Consider the following 23,362-nt stretch of genomic DNA (forward strand, 5'->3'; position numbering starts at 1 on the left):
TCATTGAAAATTTAGCCATAGTCTTCTGTAGGATCAGAATTTTACTCAGTATTTCAAATTCAGTCAATGAAAACACCTATTTCTGAATTTTCTATTATCTGAAATCTGTCAGAACTGTATTTTTTCTAGAAACAACTTTGCTTTTCTAGAAACAACAATTTTTTTTGAGATAAGTTAGTGTGACAATGATTTTCTTCTCAATGAATATTAGTGTGAGCAAATTAATACATAATTTATTTTTATTTTTCTCATTAAGTCTGATATTAAAATAGGATGAGGAAATATTTTCATTTCATGTCAGTTATACCCAGGTTATTTGTATGACATTTGTATGATATTTGTATTTGCATGACAATAATGTAAATCTTGATCTCTGCAATGTGAATTTTATAAATCTTGAGCTACTAATTGAAGACCAAAATCTCTTGAAGAAGAGATTTGAGGATTAATTTTTAAATCAGTTTTTAATCTGCTTATTCCATTTTCATTACTGTGCAGAGGAAATTTATAATGAAAAATACAGTACTTAACCTTTAATAATTTTCCTGTTTTCAATATTCTTAATCCCAAAGAGCCAAAAGACACTACACATCTGAAATATATTCTAGAGGAAACACTATAGAGTTCAAATCATATTGCTTATGTTTTATTTTACAGTAGATCTCTTAAAAAAACTTTAAAAATATTTGCTATAACTTCACTTGCTTAATGTAACATATATACACTATTTTTAAAAAAATATGAGATTTTTTAAAAAAAGAGATTTTGTCTGCATGCCACTGGACAGAAAATCCTTCCCTAGGAAGTGTTTTGTCACTTATGTGTTTCAAATAGCACACAATACAAGTCAAAAAGAAGTCTTACAGCTAATAAAATGTTGAATTTATAAAGACATCACCTGTGTAAATTCATTGATATGAATTAGATTATGCCCAGCTGAATCGGCCAAGGGCTTTTTTATACAGAGATGAGCAAGGGTGAATGGAAATTAATCTTTGGTTGATTTTTTACTTGACTCATGGAAGGCAACAGGAGGTTTCTTCTCTTTAAAAGGATCAAGTTTTTGTACTAAGAATGGATTGAAATGAAGGGTAAGATTTTATGAAATATCTTCCTTTTGTGATTGTGCAGAATTAGATTGACTGTGGTTGCAGCTGTTGGCTGCACAGAAGAATATTTTGTGTAAAGTCCACCAAAATTATTGTGAAGCCTATGATAATAACTTGTTTGGTTTTTTTCTTCATTTTATGCTTCATTAACATCTGACTTCGACTTTAAATTTAGGATTTGACTTCAGGGTAGATGTGAATCCTGTTCATGATGCATAGGTAACTGGACATTAGCCAAATTTAGTTTTGGCTAAATATGGAGATTTTTGCTCTTTTTTGCAGGATTTTTGTTGCCTTGTTTTACAAGAAGAAAGTGAAAAAATAAATACACATTTTCTTCTGTTTTGTAAAACAAATCTCTAATTGAGTCAAAGAAGCCTTTGAACTAGGATATTCCAACCAAGTAAGGTGAGCAAAATCAATAGTCTCACAAATAAAATACTGTTAAACAGTTACAATACTTTTTTTACTAATTTATAAAATTTTCATGCAAAAAGCAACTCTATGCATAACTTTTCCTTGCTCGTATAGTTTTTATTTTCCTGTGCAGATTAAGGGAAACGTATTGACAGGTCATTTTTGTTCAATGCAACACCTGCTGCCAGTAGTTGAGAAAAGAGAAAGCAATAAACTTAGCATTGGAAACACACAGCAAAACTGTGTGAACATAGAGCATTTACACATGACATTCTTTGTGATGCTTAGCTTATTTGCATGGGCATATAATTATGTTTATTAGATGATGAAACTGTTACAATCAGTACCTGCTATTGTTTTTAACTCAACCCAGCAGTGAGACTCAGAAAACTTTAGTGAAGGCAAAGGGTCAGTACACGCAAGTCTGGCAGAGAGATGAGCAAGATTTCTGGCAGAGATTGAACCACAGTCCTGGACAAGGATCCATTTCCAACCTCCTGCCTGGAGAGAGACTGGAGTTTATGGCTTTCTTTACTATCTCTTAGATACTTGGATACTCCTGCTCTGCTGCAAAGGGTTTTATGTCCTGTATTGCCCTAAGAAGCAAAAGAGACTGTGTACTTTCATTGGTTTACTCTCTTAAGACTTAATGTAGTGATCAATGATCAAGGAACTGGCTGCACATCAAATCATGTCCAAAGCCACCAACAAGCCTTGCTGAGCATCTAAGGCATAATAATATCGGCATGTTTTCTGTTCCTAATTTTTGTTTTCTGTTTTGTAGCATATACAAGTAGGAATTCCAAGGGATTGCACATATTTTGAAAATGTTAAATTCTAAAAGCCAGCAAGCTTGTCTGCAAAATTAACCTTAAACTCATACGGACCAGCTCAGTGTGGAAGGGACTACTAAGTATTTAGGCTCATTGATTTACCCCCTTCCCTCAATAGTTCTGATGGCACTGCTTCTGATTAGGAAGCTGGCCCTTTCAAGGGCTGTTGCCCTGTTCACAAATCTCTTTCAGAAAAGGAAGAACTTTCTTTTCTTAACCTTAGATTTTTCTTGCTTTTATGATGTACAGTGTTAAATTGAAAGTAGCTAGGATGTATGAGAAGGAGTGACTTTTTTTTGGAGGGGAAACATTTTTTCAGAAACTGCCAAGAGCTAAAATTCATTGAAGTCACAGAAAGTCTTTTTCATATAGTCCTTTCCTTATATATTTTCTTTATCTTTGAACTGAAAAGAATAGCAATATTAATCTAGTTCCAAAGTTTAGCAGTTCATTGATACCCAGTAAAATCATTCAAATTACATGCAGGAGGTGTGCAATTATCTTGGTAAAACAGGCTATAGATCTATTTTTCACTGTGCCTATAGGCATAATTGCATTTAACTACTTCATTGCTAAAACCCAGTTGAAGCATTGCATTTTAAGGGAACTTAATAACTTCTTTTAAATCAAAATACTAAAAAAATTATTAAGTACTGCTATGGTACTACTCTCTGATTTTATGCTCTGAACAAAGAGCTCTCACCCCTCTGTAATGGTTTAATCAAATGTTCCGCATTGTGGACATAAGAGATACATCACTCCACCTTGCACAAGACATCCCTTCTTGCAGAAAATAGTTTAATGTGTTAAGACTGGGCAAGAGACAAAATCTGAGAACAATCCTTTATTTGAGTGGTTGGGTAGTTAGGAATGAGGCTCCTCAATTTCAGTATTTGTCACAATGAATATTCATTTAACCCTGCAAAATGACAAGAGGCAGTTTGACAGCTTATGAGCAGAATGACAGCGGCACAACTGTGTTTTAGGAAATCTGAGCTAGCATTTCTAGGCCAAGAGAACAGACAATTTTTTCTAGGTTTGTGCAGGGGTTTTTTAACCCATTCCACAGTCTAGACAGATAGTTTTCTTTTCTCTCTTCCACTTCTAGTAATAAATTTATAAAATTTCATACTAAAATCCAGTGGGCCATTAGCTCCAATCACTCCTCTTAGAATGCAGTGGCAGAGACCCTAATAATCAGGAGCCATTTTATAACTTCCAGCCCTGATTTATCTGTGCTGGTTTATGCAATTATGCCCATGCACCAATGTTAACATCTAATTAAATAGAGAATTCTCCTCCTTAATGCATTCATGTTCTTTTCCTACCATTATATTTTCTAGTGTAGATACTCAATCTCAGAGTCTTCTTATCTCAGTTTGCAGATTTTTTTTTCCATCAATTACTTTGGTGGACCATTTCTGTAATTGTTGTATCTTAAATGAAAAATTTTTTGAAGAAAGGTGGTTGGGCCTGCATTTTTGTCAAAGTTGTCTTGTATGATGAAGTTTACACATTGCTGTCTCTTTGGAAAATGACTCTTTTTCTATTTATATATCTTCCCTTCTTCATCCCATGCATGCATGTTGGATTCCTAAACACTTTTGTTTCCTTCTTCAGACTTGTTAGGAAAAAGTCTGTTTTACATTGCATAGCACTGATTCTTGCTTCCAGCTTCCACTAGTCCAGGTTTCTCAGAACCCCAACCTACCCAGCCATGAACATTCCCAGAGACAGGACAACCACAATTTCTCTGGGCAACCTGTCCAGTGAATCATCATCAGGTAAAGAATTTCTTCCTAATAACTAATCTAAACCTACCATCCTTCAGTCAGAAGCCATTCCCCTTGTCCTGGAACTGTGACTCCCTGTAAAAATTTCCTCTCCCACTTTCTTGTAGGCTCCCTTAAGGTACTGGAATGCTGCAATTAGGTCACCCTTGAAGCCTTTTCTTTTCCAGGTTGAATAACTGAATTCTCTCAGCCATTCTATATAGTAGAGGTGCTCCATCCATCTTGGTAGCTTCCTCTGGAATTGCTCCAACTGTTCCATGTCCTTGCTGTGCTGGGACCTCAGAGCTGGATGCAGGGTTCCAGGTACGTCTCACCAGAGCAGAGCAGAGGGGCAGAATCCCCTCTCTGGCCCTGCTTCCCACACTGCTTTGGATGCAGCTCAGGACACTTTTGGCTTTCTGGGCTGTGAGTGCCCATGGCCTGGTCATGTCCAGCCTCTCATCCACCAGCACCTCCAATTCTCTCTGAGCAGGGCTGTTCTCATCTGTTCACCCCCAGCCTGTGCTCATACTGGGGGTTGCCCTGATACAGGTGCAGTATCTTGCACTTTGTCTTGTAAAACTGCATGGGATTTCTAAGTAAAAGACAAAGAGCTCTCAGTGGGAAGAATGGCAGAAGCAATATGTTACACAGATAGTGCTACAGATGCAAACGTATTCTTAATATAACTTCCACAGTGCCCCACAGGGACTTCTTGGCTATAAATTGTAGAAATTTTCTACCTAAAAAATGAAGAACTTACTAGCCAAGGACAATGTGTTTCTCCACGAGAAAAAGGAAGATTTTCTTGAAGAGAGCTAAGTTTCCTTTACAGAATTATTAATCTGGCCTTTTCTAGGCATATTTTCAAAAATCAGATTAATATTACTAAAGATGCCTTCACCTGTCTTAAAGGGAGTCAAGAATGACTGCATGTCTGGTTTGAATTGAACCCCTTTTTCTGTGTCTGATTCTCCAAGACCTGTCTGCTTTCTAGCTTATATTTTTGTCAGGCAAGATACATTATTACTCTAAAAGGAAAAGGAAGAAGTTAAAACCTGAGCCTATTAAAACACACTTTCATCTATCTTTCTCCAGACCCCATTTGTCTGTCTCCAAGTGTTTGTGTGTGTGAGATCTCAGGAACACTGCTTTAAAGAAAAATCTTATTTTCAGTTGAGCCTAAGGAACACCCAGTCAATTAAAGCAATCTATTCTTGGTCTTAGTCTATTCTCAGTCTTAGTTTATTCTTTCAGGCAAATGTAGGAGGACACACACACAAAATGTTTCCTTCTTGCAAACATAACCATGGGAGCCATTTTATACACCTTAAAGACTGAAAAGATTGGGACCATGTTTCTTCTCAAAGCCAGGTAAATTTTTCATTGTCAACATATAAATGATTTGGAGCAGAATTCAACAGCTTTGTTCTGACTGTATTGTACTCATGGAGCTGTTTATCTGCATTCATAGCTGAATGTACATTTCACAGCAATCAGCAATGGTATTTATATGTGGAATGATGCCTTGGCTTTACATTCACCATCTCCACAGACACTTTGTTCACAGTTTGGTAGTGCTTAGCATTTTTTGTATGACAGAAAAAGGTAGAAAATGATTAAAATAACAGTGAGATATTATCAGTTGGAACTCATTCTCTATGATGTTTCTGCTAATCTGAGATTTTTAATTAAAAATAAAAAACACCCTTATTTTAAAATTGGCATACTAAAATTCTTGTGGACATTGATTTCTTATAGATTATTTCTCAAAAGAAAAGTAGTAGATTAATGGTATTTTGGGTAGTTAAGTAAGAGATTTGATGTTAATTTAGTCTTAGCTTTGCAGCTAGAACTATTTGTGTGTTTTGTAAAAAGTTTGGCAATGTATATACTTCTCAAAATATACCTCCTGTTGTCAGTATTGTGAATCCTAGATGATTGCTTATATTACATCATTATTTTTCAGTAACACGTTAAAAAACAAACAAACAAACAAACAAACAAAAAACCAAAAAAAAAAAAAACCACAAAAAACAAAAAAACTCTTGCAAGGTCTGGGAAGATACTGGGCTTACTTTGTTTAAGTATGGGGAAATGGGGAGTGATATCTTTCTTTCATGAACGGTATGAAGCTGTTCCTTACAGAGCTTTCTAAGCCTCTATTGTTGCTATACCCTCAGGCTTCTCGCTGCAGGTCTTCGTACTGCAGGAGGGATTTTAATTTTTTGTTGTGATTCATTCCTAAGACCACCCTAATCCAGTTGTAAATGGGTCATTCAGACTAAATAGTGAGAAGCAGCTCAATTTTAATGTAGTCATATCGATTCTGCAGTGTTGACTACAGTGAATTAATCTTAATATTTGTCTACAAAATCTTCCAGGCTTATCTCAAATAGACCAGCCTGGGGATGAGGTGGGTCACCTCAGCTAACCTGGAACTTTAGGAACTCTCAGACCTCAGTATTGTCCATCTGTGTTGTACATGAAGGTCTTGAGGCACTTACTGTAATGTCAGCTGAGATAGGAAAGTCCTAATTTTGCATCTAGAAAACAGAGAAACATGAATTCCCAGATCCCTTAAAATACCAGCAAATCTTTCTATTCACAGGAAATTGAGTAGGAAATATGTGCAAGAACAATTTCTTCCATCCTGTGACCATTGAGGCACTCTTCCTATTTAAGGCATCCTAAAAAAGAAACAAAGCAAAGGACTCAGCACGGTTTTTCTCAGAATAATACTCCAAATTATTTTGTGTGAGTCCTGAGGTTCTTCAAGCTGGTGTAACAGGTGGGAGTTTTGCTCCAAAGCTGAATGAATGTGCACATGAGGCACACAGCCAAGAGTCTTAAAACACTTATCACACAGTACCAGATTCAGGCAATCATATGAGTTTCTCCAGCTCCCTGAAAATGATAACGACAGAGTGGTCAGATGTGTGTTTCTATTCCTGTTTGCAGACACGTGGAAGGGGGTTAAGAGCACACTGTACATTTTTTCATAAGTATATGTTTTTGTCACTCAGTGAAGTCTTCATGCCAGCCTACAGATAAAACCAATATAAAGTATCCCTCTAGAAAATACTTGAACATCAGTATTCATATTTTTGTCTACAGTGTAAGAGAACTTTTGTGATAAGTATCTACCATTTTTTTTCTGTTGATATTACCTTTTCCATTCAGACAGAAAACAACAGATAGAATCCTTTGAATGGGTTACTTCTTCACATTCATTAAAGGGTCAATGACTGAATCTGACATTGTGCAATGAGAAATCCACACTGCCTTTGGATACATGCCTATAAACCAGTGCACTGAAATGACAGTGTGTGCTTTGATGTGCAACCCCCACCATTTCCATTTTACAGAGAGAGAAAAGGGAAAAGAAACAAGGGGAGATAAGAAGCAGGCTAGAGGAAAGAGCATGAGGTTGATCAGTTATAAAAGAAAGTAACCATTATGAAAAAATACCACTTCTGAGTCGAGAGAATGGGCTAATGATCATACTTGTCAAAATAATTGTTAACAGGAAAGTAGGTTTTTTACCTTTATTTTCACTATGGCATTTTTGCATGGGAACGCCCTACAAGACCCTTAACAGCACGTTTGCCCAGAAGTGCTCTAATTAACTGTACCAAATGGCCTACTCCACTGTCATGCTAATGCCTTCTATCTGGCTGTTTGCTGGCCATCATGTATCATTGTTCAGCAAATGACAGCAGTCAGGTTATTAAAGGTGTAGATATTAAATTAACAACAGTGGTAAACATTGTAGCTGTACTTCACATCTCAGCAGAGCCAATGAAGTGGATGACACTGCATCCATGCTGATATGCTGCAATGACAGATGGGCGTCATTTAACACAAATACATCAGTGGGCAACCCACGTACCACAGCTGTCCTCCACTAAATGAATTAGATCAGGGTAATTAATCTAAGGCAGAAAGTATTACTAAAGTGAGTCCTAAGCGGAATTAGAAACGAATGAAATATCCTGTTAAAAGAGGGAAGGAAAAGAAATAGGGAAAAAAAGGCTTATTGCAGCATGAGTGGGGAAATTATTATTAAGTATTTTAATTTGACGCACAGAAGACAATGCCCATCTCTTAGTGTGAAGGAGTGTATAATAAGCACTCTTTTGTTCTCCGGTATTTTATCATAATGTTTTTTGTCACTGTGTGCATCAAGGAAAGCAACAACACCAGCAAGGGACCAAGATGTTAGATTTGATACTCTAATGTAAGAAAATCCTGTCATCTTTAGTACTTACCTGTACTGCTGATGGACTTATTCCTTGTTACATATCTTCCACTTATATTGATCAACCTGCTTAATTTCTATGACATTTTATCAGAAGGATGTCTTATTTCTGGTTTTGGCCTGAGGATAGCTGTAAAAATCCCCAGCACAATTCCCATTCCTTAACACAAAATTTGTGGTGTTTCTCCATCACTGTTCTCTACAATCTCTCCCATCTGTGTTGGGTAAAAAAACTACCAGAAAAAAAACCCCAAAAAACCCCAAAAAACCCCCACAGAAGGAGTAAAACAAGTTTGTCTTGCTGCCATTCTGGTTGGTTGCAAAAATATTTCAATATTTTTATTATATATCGGTATCAATGTTCTATATGAATACATGACAAGTTTTTTTTTGTGGTTTTTTTTTTTTTTTTTTTTTTTGTTTTTTTTTTTTGTTTTTTTTTTTTTTTTTTTTTTTTTCAGTTAAAACCAAATCGATGTTGTAATGTATATTTGAGATCATAAGATCATAAGCATGTTAAATGAGCAATACTTACAGCTACGGTATATCAATTCATTCCCAAATCTAGACAATTTCAAGAGCAGTTATAGAAGAAAAGCCACAAAGAAATGTAAGCCTGAAAATTTCATTGTTAGTCTTGCAGGTTCTGTATTAATTCTGTTCCACTTCATTTAGTGTATGACATCTGCAATGGAAAATTTCCCTAAAGGATGTCTCTGACAAAGGCAAGCATTGATCAAGCATCATGTACTCACTTGATGCTGTCAGCTCACTTTCAGCTTCCTCTTTATTCTTCTCCCTTTGCCTAAGAGAGCTATCATCCTTCAAAACACATCCTTCTCTGCAGGTAGAGAATGGGATTTGCTACTTGTTTTAATATTTAGGGGAAAAGGGAGTTGTGGAAGGAGAATTATTTTGGGAATAGGTATTATAGCAGTGATTATGTTAGACTGTGCAATGGAAACAGATACTGCTACTAGACTACAGGCAATTTCTGAAGTGTATTGACTTTTATGATAGTGATGTTTAAAAACAAGTCACAATGTGTGTCTCAAAATGCTTCCAAATTATTAAAAACCTATTTACTATTGTTTTGGTATAATCTCCATTGCGAAATGAACCTTACTCTCTGTGAGCATTGCAAATTCTGTTATTCTCTTCTCCCTGCTAAACCAGAGCAGTGTTATGAAAAGATGATATGGCATATGCTTGAAAATTCCGGCATAACATATTTTGTATAAAAGTTGTCTCCTTATGTGTAAGTACTTTAGGAGTGACAGAGTGACAGACCCTCAGTTATTTTTGATTAATACCCATACTTTTTCTACTTCTGTTTTACTTTTGCTTCTATGGCATCACGAAAAATGTCCATCCAACCCAACAACACTATCTCTTATTAATCTGTTCCTACTTTCATTGAAACATATTTTTCTTCCATGCATAAAATCTCCCTGTTCAGATCAACTTTTCCCTATAGCCTTGAGCGTGTAACAGATTTCCTTCATTTTTAGTTTCAAGATGCAGCATAACTCTCGTCTCTCTAGTTTATACTGGTGGAATTTTCGTTTGCATAAATAATCATGGCATGCCTTCCTTGAATAAAGGGACATTCTTATGTTCTTGTGAAAGCTTTATTTCTTTTCTGATCCCCATGGAAAATCAGCCAAATATCATTGGATAAATCAAGCAGAATGTGGAATTTTATGATGCCTTAAAACCCATTCTTCTGCAATACATCAATGTTTTGAACCCACCCACATATTATTTTTACATGAGTATGATATCAGTTTTATCCTTGTAGACCTTCCATCACTGATGTCTTGCTTCACTCTTACATAAAATTTAATTGCTTCACTGTTACATAAAATTTTCACTCATATTAAATTCCTGAAGTCTGGGGAATCTCTCTCCATGAGGAAAGACTTTGGGAGCTGGACCTATTTAGTCTGAAGAAGAGTGAAAGGGGATCTCATTAATGCATATAAATATCTCAAAATCACGTGCCCAGGGGGTGGGGCCACACTCTTTCAATGATGTCCAGTGACAGGACAAGGAGTAATGACCATAAACTAAACCACAAGAAGATCCACTTCAACACAAAGAACCTCCTTACACTGAGGGTGGCAGAGCACAGGAACAGGCTGCCCAGGCTCTCTCATTGGGGACATTCAAAGCCCACTTGGATGCATTCCTGTGTGACCTGCTCCAGGTGACCCTGTCTTGGCAGAAGGGTTGGGCTGGGTGATCTCCAGAGGTCCTTTCCAACACTAACACTTCTGGCATCCTGTGATTACTGCTCCTTGATAGCAGGGATCATACACACCTAGGGTTTTAGATACAGTCATGGCTATGATTACTAACATACCACAAAATAAAACATAGACTGCAATATAAACTAAATATATAGAATATGTTATTTTCAAATTTAGGGGGAAATGCTTCCAGTTTTTCTTTATTACACTTGTTCTGACTTCCAGAAATCCTTGTACCTATGAAAGGTGCCTCCTTTCACTGAAATCATGCCAGCAATTGGGTGGGAAAGCTGCATGTGGTTTGAGGTTTTTGTGGCATGGAGACTGGGAACTGAATGGAGACAATAAATTCACTTTGTGGAGATGTTCAAAACTTTGTATAGTTACAACTTCAGTTTCTTCTTATTTGATCCCAAGTTGCATTGCTAGTTTTGAGGTGAAATGCTACAAATATTTCATTGCTACTATTTTCTTTGACTTGAACTCTAGACAATGATCTACTTTTTGCAAATCTTTGAAATTTAGGATCTGTGACAAGCGTAATCGGCTACATTGCAGAAAAATCATGCATAAACTAAGTTAGAAATAAATGATGACTTATCAAGGTGTCAGATATTGTGTGATGATAGATGAACCACAAAGATGTAATAGTATAGTTTGCATACTCATTGAAGTGCTGCATCTTCATCAGAAATATATTCCTATAGTTTTTGAAAATTAGCCAAAAACCTTAGAAGAAACAACCGCCACTTTGCATGCTCCACAGTATCATAATGCTGAAACTTCCTGATGCAGCTTCTCTCTTTCAAGTTTTTGAAATGTCATGTAGTGGTGGTTTTATCTCCACTGCTGACTGCAGTGAAATCTGGAAGAAGTTTTCTGAACTTTGTTGGGTGTTCATGCATATACAACGTAAGAGACTCATCACTGAAACCTTTATGTACTTTTACACCTTAAGCTTTAATAATTAATATAATAGTGATTTTTATGAATGTGAAAGTGAATCTTTCTCTCAATGTCCTGATATGGCTTCTTTTACAACATTACTTTGCAGTGGTCAGATTAAAAGTGCTACATGAGACATGGACACACCATCTCAGGACAGCAGACAATTGTATTGAGATGAAATAGTTTAAAATTGCACTTTAAAAAAAAAAATAGTATCACTGGTATCAGCACTGGTAAAAGCTGCTATATATATGTACTCTGTGGATTGAATTTCCTGTTTAACTACAAAACCACTTCACCTAAGACAAAAGCAATTATTTTCATAAGATTGATCAGTCCCACAAGTGATTATCCTGAAAGATAGAGAGTACGAATTATTCTGCATTAAAATTTAATTCTATATATAATTTGCTGAATCAACCCAGAAAAGTTTTTATAGTGTTATGCAAGCGATGATCCATGGGGAGTGGAAAAACTAATCAGAATATGATCACACAAGATTTCACAATCAGCACATGATAACATCTGAAGACTGCTGACTTCAAAGGAGGAAAAAATTATTTCAAATGACATTGCTAAACTTCCTTGAAATCTGCCTAATTTTTGAGATTGCACTTCAACTTTTTTCCTTTCCTTCTCTGTCATTGTTACTCTTACTTTTTAAATGTATCTTATATATGGAATTAAAGATAGTTTATGAGCCTGTGGTTCCATGTGAAGAATATTTTTTAATATAATTTATAACAAATGTCTTCCTACTATATAACTTCCAAATTTTTTTGGGAGGAGAGAAATTTGATTCCCAGCATTTTCAAAAAAAGGATGAATCATAAATGTATTTTCCTAATTAAATGTAACTGTAAATAAACTAAGTTCCTTTAGCTTTGGTGAATGTCGAGAATTAGTTTTGTAAGAGTAGGATGCCATAGTACAATAGAAACCCATTTTTAATGTGTTATTTGATACACTTTTTCAGGTTTACACAGTAGCTCCCTATACATACACAATTCCATAAAATGCTAAATGTAGAGAAAGGAAAACAAAACTGAACCAAACCATTGATTCTATTTCAGAAACTTCACCATACCTGCTAGATTTCCAGGTCTTTCTCTTATTAAACCTGTGCAGAAGGTCTAGACAAATAGTACTATCATAGCACCTCATGTCTGGTTCATGTTAAATCTTTAGTAAGAACTAAACAATATTTTCCACTGATTTCCAGACAACTGCAAAGACTGCAAAAGGCTTGACTCTCTTACCAGAAGATGTCAGGTTATGTGGTCATAACCCTCTTCTTTTCCTGACCCAGTTTGATTAGGCTAATTAATACCAGGATTTGCTTCCAGCAGTCTTCTCAATCTTAACAACTGCTCATTGTGGGAACGCTGCTGCAAGGCAAGTGCAGAGAGGCGTGACTTTTTGTGTCCTTTTCCTTTCCTTGTGCACAAGAGCAGAGCTAGTCTCAATAAATCTCTGTGATATATTTTATCATCCTTGACACAAGAACTGAGGGAGCAAGGGTTTCCCTAGAAGACACTGTTTAGTTCCTAGTGGAAATGCATGTGTTTTCATTCTGGGAGGTCTGGTCTGCACATTTTAGTCCTCATGGCTGGTAATGTGTTTTATTTCAGGGGTTATGAGTAAAGCTTACCTAATTTTCTGCTGCAGTGCATCATCTTCTTTCCATGTCTGTTGAAACTTAAAGGCAGCCTGCTAGGCCTGTTCAGCTCTGGTGCATTGAAGTTGAACAGACAAGTATGCTGGAAAAGAAGGCATAAGGATAAAAAAGGTCAGGAAAGACATGTAAACCAATCAGAACCAAGTACTCTGGTCATCAAAAGAAGCAACCTTCTGTTTATTCTACTCAGGAAGGAGATCAGTAGTTCACTGTTTTTGTTTGTCAACAATTATCAGGTCCTATTATCATATAATCTATAATACTGTAGCTCTTATATAAGTCTTCCAGGCCAAGTAAAGAAATAAACATTTTGTCTGTGAACCAGAAAAGGAGAGATATTCCCTGTGCTTCAACTTTTCTATCCTTGAGACAATACCAAATATTTCTCTGAAGCCAGTTTATGTGGTATTACAGGGCTTTCCATTGGTTTTTAGGGACTTTGAATCACGTCTCGAGTAAATGATGTTTTTGTAAAAGAATTATTTTCTCAGTCTCTTTCCTCTATTCTTCTTCATTTCTTTAGTATCTATTTTCTTTAAAGTAATCACATATTTCATGGTCATTCTTTCTGGTTCACTGAAATCCAACACTGGAATTACAATATGGAGTTGACAGAAATGTTACATTGAATGTAGTGGAACCTGCCCATGGATCTGTCTTACTAATTACAATATTTTTTTATTGAATTTGTTCTGTATAGTTCATTAGAAACAATTCAGCAAGAAAAATCTATTAGGGTGAAACTAGAGGGCAGATCTGTTGAAGTTTATTCACACCAAAAATGAGGAATTTTGTAACAAAGTATTAAAACATCATATCTTATGTCAACAAGTAAAATACACTGATGAAATGATCATCACCACTAATCAGAAATGAAAGAACATGATCCTTGTGGCTACAAACTGACCCAAAAAATTTTCAGGTCACGAAATTTCCTGTAGTTCATCTTGTTATTCAAAGTAGTCTAATAAAATTTTGTCAATATTATGTTATTTTGAACCGAGTTTTGAATGGCACCAGAAATTACGAGTTAAAAATAAGTTGAACTCCCAAGCTGCAAAAGTGTTTCAGATGTTTTCAAAATTGCTCTTGATTTATATTATTGGAAAAGAAAAAAATTATTCTTATTGATCAATTCCATAAATGGAAATCTTCAGACAATATAAAAAAGTTTAATGAAAGACTGCCAGATGGAGTTAATTTTAAATTTAGAAAACGTGTATATAAAAAGAAAGAAATAGAATTCCACATCCGCAGAGGTCTCATATTTCAGTGCATTACACCCTGGATATCTTGTTTCAGACAGCAGCTTACATAGCTTTCAAATACATGTGAGTATTTAGGTCTTGCTGCTGAAGAACAGTTTGAAATAATAAGAATTTTATTCACTAAATATTTCACAGAATGGAGGAGAAAAAGATAATCAGTCACAAGACAGAGGGATAATAAAGGAATGCTTGAAACACAAAATTAAAGAATGTGCACTAAAACTAGCATGTTATTTGTATCACCTGATACAGACCGAATATCATTAAAGTTCCTGTAGGCTCTAATCAGAATTTGAGGGTATGAATATTAAGCAAAAAGTAGTGAAAGTTTCTTATTTGACTTAAATAACCTACAGACTATCATCAGTGAAAAAAAAGAACACACCCTTCTTCCAGTGAACCCCCTCAGGCCCCCTCAAGCCCCAACACACACACACACACACACACACACACACACACACACACACACACTCTCACTCACTCCAGAAAGCTGTTTAGAAATTAAGTAAGATATATTCCTCAGCTAAGTGAACAGATCTTGTTATAACCTACAAGTTATTTGACTTACCTTGACAGCCAAGTGTCCTTCCTTTATGTGACCCTTTCCCATATTCCTACAGGGATTTCCAATTCTAGTTTAAATTGATGAAATTTGTACAACCTCTCCCCTCCCAATTTTAATCAGTGAGAGTTTTATAATTAGCAGTGCATGTAAAAACAGGGTTTAGGTTGGTGTCTGTATGTCCCCCAATTTATGCCCACTGATCCACGAGCAATTCCCTTATGAGACAATTAAATGAGGTCAGCGAGAGCCTATTCTGTTCTAATCACTGGCTGAAATCATCAGAGTGTAAGACACAGACAGCTATCACTCCTGGCTGCAGGTATTTTCATACTCGGCGACATGAAGGTTCTTACTGTTTGCCTGGAGGGCTTGACAGAGAATTTGCAAAGTGTGAAGTACAAGGCACACTGGATCACAAGGTGCAGCAGGAAGTGGCTGGAATGGATAAGAAGGCCGGATCATCCCAGAGTTTAGCTCTGCTGCAGCCAGCCATCCCTCCCTGCAGGTTTTTAAGCTGGCTGGGGAGCTGGGGCTGTGTATCCACTCGCATACAATCCCCAGAGCTCTTCATCCTCTCAACTGTGTGCAGTGCCTTGTAATCTTTCAGCCATTTGAAGACTCTGAGTGCCACACAGGGAAAGTTATGCACGCTTTTGCATTAAATGACACTGCTAGCATCTCCTTCAAATACCTTCAAATGCATTTATTCTTAGGGGAGAATTGTGTGTAGTAAGGCATTCAGCTGTGCTAGGTATTTGGCATTTTTTTTTCCAATGTACACGCTGTTATTTTTTTTATGTTAGAGTTTACAAGGTTGAAGAAGTGCATGTTGACCTGGTCATTTCCTTGCAGACAACAGAAGAAAAGTGGTTTTTTTCAGGAAACAATTACAAAAGGAAAGGGCAATGGATTTCCTGACCCATTCTGGTAGGGCACTTCATTCATATAGATAATGGGAAGAAAGGCATGCAGCATTTGTATGTTGGTATTGAATCATTGGTGAAGATGTGGTGTGATGTGATAAGAGAGTGGATGAAATTGATTCAAAAGAAAAATCATCAAAACACACTTTCAAGTAGAGCTCTTAACAGAGCGCTGTTCCTGTATTCCCTTTTATAATTAACATCTAGTTTTTTATCAGACTTCTTTCTGAAGTCTAAATAAATGCCCCTATTGTGTGGCTTCTGGCTTATATCTTGCAGAAGACACAGGTTCTAGTTCATCATTAAAAACAAATCCTAGTTTTATGAGCCATATAAAGAATAAGGCTGCCCATGGCTATAATTGAGTTGCTGGGTTTTATCTCACTACAGTCTGTTGGTGTCTCTCTAGCTATAAAACAAGCAATTTTACAAAGACCCTGCAGTGCACAGAGCAAGACTTTTGGCTTTCTAGTTATTTAGTTCCCTGTTTTCTCTGCCTTTTTTTTTTTTTTTTTTTCCAGAGGTATCAGATGCAAATTAGGTTTCTAGTTTCTCTTATCTCTTTGTTCCTTCCAAAGCTGAGATTGATAGCTTTAAGGAGATCAAAGTCAAATTTCAAATGTATCCCAAATTGATAATCTCCAGACTATCATACACCTTGTACTCAGAACAAAAATGTAAAATACATAATGACATGAGCATGGTAAATATGGTTCTTCTGTTAGACTAAGTAAAAGTAGATTACACATGTTTTTTAAACTTCAAAGGCCTATCCTGTTAGTCAGGTTTCTTTAAGGTCTCAAAGGCACTGTGCACTACCTTTTGTGTAAGAAAAATAAAAGACACTGCAGCAAGAATTTGAGAGGATCTTTTTCCTGCTAACATTGCAGTTTCAAAGATAAATGGACAAAACATTTTAAGAAAAGAAAAATAGGGGCATTTCTAGTTTATTTAAAGCAAATATAGAAATTTAACAAGCATTAAAACTGTTTTTTGCTTCATACCTGATTGTAATTTATATTAGTCTATTGTTTTAGATATTCTGGCCAAACAGGTCACTAAATAAGAGACAAAAATTATGGGCCCTTATATTCTCTTCCTATGCCATGAAAAATGAAGGAGAGAATTGCTCATTTCCAATAGATTGCAAAATCCGCAGGTCTAATCCAAAACCAGCTCCCACTGACACTAATGAACAATGACAATGTTTCCTAGTGTCGATATTTTGGACTGAACTGCCTGATGCAAATGAGCCTGCAGTTGGGGCCCACGGAAAGTTGCATGACCAGGGACATGTCAAAACCATTGGTGCAGGTCGTGTGTGCCTGCACACCGTCCCCACAGAGCCGCTCTCTGACAGTGGCCAGGCAGCTGGCAGGTGGCCACGGTGCCTCCTGGCTGGCAGCCAGTGCCTCTTATCTGTGCCCTGGTGAGCAGGCTGTTATAACTAATCCCAAGTTAAAGGAGAGGTTTTAGTATGAACTTGATAGGAAAAAGTGTCAGGAATAGCTACATCCTCCCTGCCAGAAGTGAGTCTGATTTTTCTTTCCTGCAACATTGTTTTTTTTTTTTTTTTTTTGGAGTGCTCAAAGGCAGATGTTTAGAGAAAAATAATGTTTGATCCTCAAACAATCCTCTTCCAAACTGTTCTCTTCCAAAATAAAAGGATGCTTGTGTGTATGTGGAGGTGAATAGAAAAAACTAATCCTATTGTTCAGCATAGATAAATACTTCTGTGATTTGTACATAAAAGCATTTGCTTGGGATTGTGCATGGTAATCTGTTTGTGAGTTAAGAAATACATTCTTCCTAACATGTCTTCTGGTATAGCGTTGGGTGACAATTTGATCCTGTATATGCTTACAAAATATATGTTTTGTTATTCTCTGTGCAGTGCTGGAAGCACCTGTATTTCCCCTATGGGAAGTCTATTGTGATGTGACAGATCTTCTCAGACAGCACTTCTGGGAAATACCAAAAACTCTACACAGCACTAGAGATAGAAGAAATAGAGGGGTTTGAGTGGTTTATATACTTCAAAAACTCTTAGGGAAATATATTCTGAAAACACTAGACTGTCAAAAAAATTTCCTTCATTGACTGGTAAAAAGCAGCAGCTATCCTCATGTTGCTAAACTTCTGTGTCCCAATTCCCACATCTAAGGATAAGGAAAGGCATTGGTCTCTCTGGTGTAGTCACTCAGCTGAGGCTGACAGTAAAGGTGCAAATTATTGTCAGTTGTCATTACTTGGTTATGTGTTATAACATACTATGGAAAAATAAACTCTTAATGGAAAAGTACCTGAGAATTAGTGAATTAGTAATTAGAGAATTACCCTTCTCCATATGCACTGAAACTGACTAATGATCAAAACTGCATTTGAAAAAAAGCTGTCTCTGTGCCAGTCTAAAGTGAAGAATATAATCCAAACAAATTAGGAAATCTGATTACCTCTGGAATGCAACTAGGCTCTAAATAAAAGTTGAAAAATGAAGAGCCAATATTTTTGTTTTCAGTCCACAAGTGCACTTAATTAATAGAAGATATAAAAGAAAAGGAATAAAACTCAGAGGAAAATACAGACCAAGGAGTAATTTTCTCATTAGCTACCATTTTGACAAGAATCAGACTCTGCTTCACATGATGTCTTGTAGTATAAGCCTCTCCTGTCACACTTTGGAGCTCTGCAGAACTGGAAAGAATGAATAAGGTGGGAAGAAGTGGGGAACTGAGCTCTCATTTTCTTACCCTAGGTCTGCTGACATCTGTCTGCAGTTACACAGGTGGGAAGAAGGGATTATATACGGACATTGCCAAAATGGCTGTGAAACATCATCGGTGGGTTTGCTCTGCTGGTTCCATCTGTCTGTGCCTCAGTGCACATGCAAGGTATTTTTAAGCCACCTGCTGTGGATGCAGTGGTTTCCTTTTTTTCTCTTTTTTTCTTTCTTTTTTTTTTCTTTTTTTTTTTTTTTTCCAAGTGGCATTCAGACTTGCAAGATCAAAGTATTGATCAAAATTCAGTGAATGGCTTAGTATTATCTCTAAACCTTAACTTGCCTATCTAGATTCCCATTACACTAACCCCTGATGGGCTGGGACATTTTCTGAAGTATTCATTTCTCACCATGGTGACACTGCTATTATAACTATGGATGCTGCCTTTGATCATAACAAAATTATACTGACAATATGGACTTGTTTTTTCTATACTCGCTCTCACTCGAGGCTTGGACTCAGGTGGACTAAAGAAGGTTGAACTAATTAACATTTTGTTCTATCTATCTTTTATGATAGTAAAAGAAAAAAAAAAAGTACCAGGATGTAAAATTGTCCACAACAGGAACTGTGATGTGTGTCATCAAACACTAGAATGTGTCCAGTAAAAAGGGCAGAGAAACACAACTATAAAAGCTCTAACTGTTCCATGTCTTCCAACTACTGCAGTGCCTGTTGAGTGAACTGAGAATTTACTCAAATACTGCTTTCTTAATTGATAATTAATATTTTTGGATATTTTAAAAGAACAGGTAAGAAAGAACTCAGTGTCAGAGCTTCAAAAACAGTAATGATAAAGTTCTAATAATTTCTATATTTTCTATTTCTTTGAGGAATCACTAATCACTTAAGTCAATATATTGACACTGATTTCTACCAAAACAGAATTTAGATTTACTGTACAGGGATTCTCTGTTCCATCAACTATTTTCAACATCGAAGAATTAAATTTGAAATGTCACCTTGTATGGTAAGTTCACAATAGTGGATGTGAAACAGGGAGGTTTTGTCACTTGGTGTGTTCCTTCTTTCAAATATCTCATTCAAAATTAGGAAAAAGGATGGGAAATTTCAGGAGATGTTTTGAATAATTCCAAGGGAAAGAAGATGCCAGGTTGGTTCATTAGCACCCCCAAAATACTTCTAAAGTAAATGAAAGCAAAGTTAAACTTTGTGAAATTTCTGCTTGTGTAATATATACAAAAGTCAGGAAGAATACAGATGTTTGTTTATGCATACATATGTATGTCCACATAAACAAAGAATGAAAATTTAAAGAATCAATTGTTTTCATTTCAATATTTTAAAATTTAATATTTCAATGAAATTTAAATGAAGTAATAATAAAATAAATTAATTAAAAATCAGCATAATAAATGACATTTATTTAAAAATATTAATAATTATTTTTATACCATGAAGTGAGAAAAACAAACTTTGGAAGCTTGATAATATAATAATATATGTATGTATGAAAATACAACTATAAATATGAAAACTTACTTTAAAATAAGTCATATGTAACTCTTGGGAGAAGAAAACAAAGCTACATAGGCATGATTAATACAAATCTAAAACTACCCTTGGGGACACTTTCTATGAAAGGTTACCATTGCTTATCCCAGAACTCTTCCTGACATGGCAAGACATTGTCTGCAATTTAACAGCCTTTCAGCAAAGTAAGTTGCTGTCAGTAATCTTACCAAGTGTATTTTGAATTTTTGATACATATTAGCTTACTGGTCCACTTGTGATTGTAACTGCTTGGAAATCAGGAGCCAGAGAAAACTGTTTCTTAGAGAGATTTTCCAGACACGGACAGCTGTGCTTTATCACCCTGGCTGAAGACCCTGTGGTACATACTCTAGCTCTGATACCTATGAGGGCACCAACATACAACAAACGACTAAAGGATTAGTAAGAACTGTGTCTCAGGCCTGGCCCATTGGATATATTTATTTGGCAGATAATTCACCAAACATTTAATCTAAAGAGGCTACAGAACATCAGACATAGTGGAACTTGAGGTCAGCTAGTCTTCTTGGTTATAACAGATTATTTATGTCTTTGCATGTCCCACAGTATTCCATCAGTACATGGATATTGTTAGGTAGGTTACAGTAGTGAGATTCCAGACCAAATAAACTGGTCCTGTGGTAAGCATTACAGTACAGGCATTGCTAATTATTTATTTCCTGCTGTTAAGCAGAAAACAGGCTTGACTGCCCTGACAACAGCTGCAGTATTACAATGTGTGAAACACTGTGGACTTTATGTGCTAGCTGTCCTGAAGAGCTCTGGGGGCAGTGGGTATTACAAGCAGGTAGACTAGTTGTCAGAAGAGCCTTCTGAAGAGTCCTAGCACATCAACAGCAATTAATGCAGGTGGTATTTTAGACAAGGGAGCTAATGAGCTTTAATATGCATGCAGGTGAGGGAGTGCTGAATCAGTAGAGCCATTAATGAACCTATGACAGCCTAATTAGCTACAATTTAAAATCTATGGAATCTAATCAGAAGAGCTGAACACTGCTGCAAATCTGTGTATGAATGAGTCTTTCTAAATACTCCAATCTGTTGCTTAGTCACTGATTGATAGTAATTGCTTTTTTTCCTCCATTGTGTATAGGAAAATGCCCAATTTTGTTCTGATGGAGGAGGACACAACATTGAAGTTAAATGCCTGAGATATTTGACTGCTTAAGTTTTAATCAGGAGATGTTTAAAAAAAATCAAAGTAAAATTAATTTCAAGCCCTGAATATAGATGATTAAAAATACACCACCAACTTTTCATGTATTTGGCAGGCAGAGATTATATAGTAGTTAATCAACTCCAAATAGCTTATATGAGATTAAAGATAGAACTACAGCTGAAGTGGCATAAAATACACATATTAATAAAAGAACTTCTTTATATAGGAATGTTATTAAACTCCTTAGATGAATGATTTTTAATACAACCAAAAAAGAATTTTCCTATAAAAAGAGGACAATAATATCTCCTGAATGTCGTTATTAGAAAAAAAAATCAAAAATAATTAGAACCTATTATAACCCTATTACAAAACATTATATTTTCCTTTTCCAAAACCATTATGGGAAAAAAGAGTATTTGGTAGTGCACAGCCAAAGTACACAACACAACTAAAGGGTATGTCCAATATTGCCACTGAGATAGGAACTATTCTAAATGGTAGTTTTTATACCTGGAACACTATGAAATTTTTCTTATGTTGATGGCTCAGATCTCTACTTTATGGATGTGAAATTACATGAGAATTTGCCTTTACTAGCCAACTAGAAATCTCTTGCAATAGTACAATAGGCTGATGAGTAGAAAGTTGATGAAGAAATGAGATCTCCTTTTTTTTGCATCAATTTACCAATCCCTGGCATCCTTAGTAAATAGTATTGTACGGAGTGTACATTTTAACTAGTTGTTAAAATGAATCTAAAAGGATTTGCTCATTTAAAGTCTTTGCTACTTTTGCTATTTTTCTAATTATTGAGGTCATACTGTTCCATGTCACTACTGACCTTTTCATGTAGATACAAAGTATTTGAAAACAGGAAAAGCGTAAGATAGAGTTTTAAGTCACCCCTGATGGCTGTGAACTTGAAATTGCTATTTCCTGAATATTACTATTGAATATTTATTGAATATTACTATTCATGCACAGCAGGTTGATGAAGAAGGAAAAGGAGAGGGAAGAATGCTGGAAGGGAGGGCTTGGGAGACAATATACACCTTGCAGATTGCTCCTTTTTTTTTTTTTAGTATTTGAGGCCACGTGATGATCTCAACATCCCAGCTTCCCTTTCTTGCCACTGTACAGGTGAATTAGGAAATACCCAGGGGAAAGTACTTTAAGGATGTTCTAAGAGGAGCTATCAGCTGTGTTGCTTGCTTTCTCCACAGCCTCCAAGTGACTGGATTTCAAGTAGAAAGTGGTCAAGAAAACTTCATTGTTCAGTATTTTAAACTTTCTCCCTATAAATTATGTTAAGCCCCTCTTTTCCAGAGCTGGAAATGTATTTTAAGTGAGGCTTTTTTAAAAAAAAATGAGGTCACTTTTTTTGTCCAAGATATTCTACAAATCTTAGTGGGAAGTCAGTGAGAAAAGGCTCAGCTTACACACCTGGAAAATCCTGGAGACAATCACAGGCTTCAAGCCAGTTTGTAACCTGAATAGCTGTTTATGAATATCTTTCAGATCACAATGCACTCAGTGATGACATCCGAAACAATTTTGAATTAAGAATAACAATGAAGGAATTGCTGTCTGATCTCTGACAAATAATGGACAGAAGAAATAGTGAAATTCACAGAATAAATGATTTGCTAGGAATTATTTCCTTGGCTATAATCATCAATGCAACTCACAAATAATTTCCTGAGCAGCAACACCAGCTTTACTGTAGATGAACTTTATTTCTGGTGATGCTTTTTAAGATCATAAAGAGATTGAAGTTTGATTTAACATAATCCAACAGCACAATCCTCTTCTTTTGATAAAGTGACCAGCCACATCTCAATAGATTAAATTTTATACA

The sequence above is a fragment of the Zosterops lateralis genome, assembly GCF_965231275.1.
Source record: "Zosterops lateralis genome assembly, chromosome: 1".
Taxonomy (NCBI): Eukaryota; Metazoa; Chordata; class Aves; order Passeriformes; family Zosteropidae; genus Zosterops; species Zosterops lateralis.